Raw genomic sequence first — 2,853 nt, 5'->3', positions numbered from 1 at the left:
CTGCTAGGAGGCCTTACATTGGTGCGTCTCTGTCTATCTCTGACTAGATTATAATTCTACAGATCATCTGGAATAGAGTCATCAGGTGTTGAATTTGAACTTTCACCTCTCTCAGAAGCTACTGGCTGCTGTTCTAAATCCATCTGCACTGCATCTGAACTGGAACTCTTCTCTGACATCTTGTCTTGATTCTGCTGTAACATAAACTGCTCATAAAAAAATTGCATTTCTGCTGATCACCATCTTCTTTGCAATCAGATCTTGTATCATTTCACACCTTTTTTGTAGCCCAGAAAGATGCATTTCTTGGATTTTGCATCAAGTTTGGTTCTTTCATCTCCAGGTACATGCACATAAGCATGACATCAAAAAATCCGTAAATGATCAAATTTAACTGGATTACCTGTTTATACCTCTTCTGCGACCTTGTCACTCAATGATGCTCGAGGCGATCTATTGATGATATAGCATGTCATATTCACAACCTCTGTCCAGAAACTCTTAGGAAGCCCTGCATTCAGTCTCAAGTGTCTTGCCCTTTCAGTTAATGACCTGTTCATCGTTTCTGCCACACCATTCTGCTGTGGTGTCTTCCGCACTGAAAAATGCCTCTGAATCCCATGTTCCTCACAGAACTTCTGAAACTGTGAATCTGTGTACTCTGTGTCATTATCAGATCTTAAATATTTGATCTTTGTGCCAGTTTGGTTCTCCACCTCAGCTTTTCACAGCTTGAATTTAGAGAAGACTTCAGATTTCTACTTCAAGAAATACACGCAAGCTTTTCTTGAGAAATCATCAATAAAGGTAACGAAATACTGAGATCCTCCTAATGACAGTTCCCTAGTAGGGCCCCATACATCAGCATGCACATAATCAAGAATCCCTTCAGTTTTATGTTTTTTGGTTATAAAATTGACTCTAGTCTGTTTTCCAAGAATGCAGAACTTAAAAATATCGAGCTTGCAGTTTTTAACCTCATGCAACAGATTTTTTCTATGCAATTCCGTCATCCTATGTTCATTGAAATGACCCAGACGCATATGTCATACCTTTATACTATCATCATCTGACTCCACAGAATGAACTCCACCTACAACTGTACTCCCCAACAGTTTGTAGATATTGCCTGCAGTTAACTTTCCTTTCATCACCGTCAGTACACCCTTAACAATTGATGATTTTCCTATCCTCATCTGCCTTATGAATAAAACCATTTCTGTATAGAGTGCCCAAAGAAATCAAATTCTTCTTCAAATCTGGAATATGTCTGACATTACATAACGTTCTAACTGTGCCATCATACATCTGAATTCTAACTTCTCCAATACCAGTTATATTGCAACATATATCATCTCCCAAATAGACTTAGTCAGAAATAGTTAACTTGTATGAAGTAAACCACTCTCTATTATGTGTTATGTGATAAAAACACCCTGAATCAAAAATTTATACATCTGTGATCTGAGTTGATAAAACTGAGAGCATATCACAATCACTGCAATCTGAATTATCATTCTGCACAACATTTACAGACTTCGATGAAGTATCACCTTTCTCCCCATTCTGTTTCTTCAACTTTGGACAATCTCTCTTCATATGACCCGACTCATTGCAACTGTAGCAATGAATTGTCTTTTTGTTTTTGGACTTGGATCTGAAATTTTGTCTTTTAGAACGCTCATTTTCTTTCTTCCTTCCACAATCCTACTTACCCTTAACATATAAACTATCATCGTGAGAGTTTTTCCCTGCATTCTACTTCCGCTGGTTGTGAGCCAACAACGCTGCAGTAATCTCATCAACTTTGATAGTCTATTTCTCATTTGTCAGAGTAGTCACCGGGTGTTCATAGGAAGAGGTCAATGAACACAACAAAATCATCGCTCGATCTTTATTCTCAATACTCACATCAAGCCGTGACAAGTCTGTGATTATTTGATTGAATCCATTAACATGCTGCGCCAGATCAGACCCTTCTTGCATCTTCAACTCATACAACTTTTACTTCAGATACAACTTGTTCGTAAGAGATTTTGCCATAAACTGAATTTCTAATTTCTTCCCAATCTCCACTGGAGATTTTAAATTCATCACGTGATACATAACCTCGTCTGCCAGACATAGACGTATCGTCGCTGCCGCTCGCTGTTGCAATTCTTCCCAATCTTCATTCTCCATGACATCTGATTTTGTTGCCCTCATGGCCTTCAAGATTCCCTGTTGCGCCAACAGATCTTTTACCCTCGTTTGCCACAATCCAAAGTTACCAGTTCCGTCAAACTTCATCACATCGAATTTCACACCAGAAAATGTCATATGAAAATTAATCCTGCAACAAATGTTTTCCGTTGCAGAGAAAATCTCCAATTACACCTCCCTGCAGGGAATATTCTCCTTCATGATTCCTGAATTCCTTTCCTTCCCAGGCCTTCTCCGCAGGCAGTTGTCTCGGAATGTAAAATTGCTGCCTTTTGAGAAAGGAATTATTTCCTTAATTAAAGCTTCCAACAAAGGAAATTTTCTTATCCGCTTCCGCTTGGTTCGCGCCTTTCGCTCTCTTGGTCTGCTTCGTCTCCCTGCTCGAAGCTCTACCCGAACTTCCTCTGATCGCGAACTTCCCCTCCTTCGACAGAAATCACCGCGATCGAGAAAACTGTCGAAGTTCGAAGCCCTACCCGAACTCCTTCGTGCTCATCGATCCGCAGAAGCCTCGCACTTGTCGCCCCGAATGCCTGTCGCGGAAGAATTGCGGAAGAACCGCGATTTGTGCTTATTGCGATTCTGCTTCTCCCTCCCGCGATTCGTCTCTTCTGCGATTCTCTTTCCGTCGCTGAAACAACAACTCCTACG

The sequence above is a fragment of the Phalaenopsis equestris genome, unplaced genomic scaffold (genome assembly GCF_001263595.1).
Source record: "Phalaenopsis equestris unplaced genomic scaffold, ASM126359v1 Scaffold000002, whole genome shotgun sequence".
NCBI classification, from domain to species: Eukaryota; Viridiplantae; Streptophyta; class Magnoliopsida; order Asparagales; family Orchidaceae; genus Phalaenopsis; species Phalaenopsis equestris.
Note: the sequence above shows the minus strand (reverse complement) of the source record.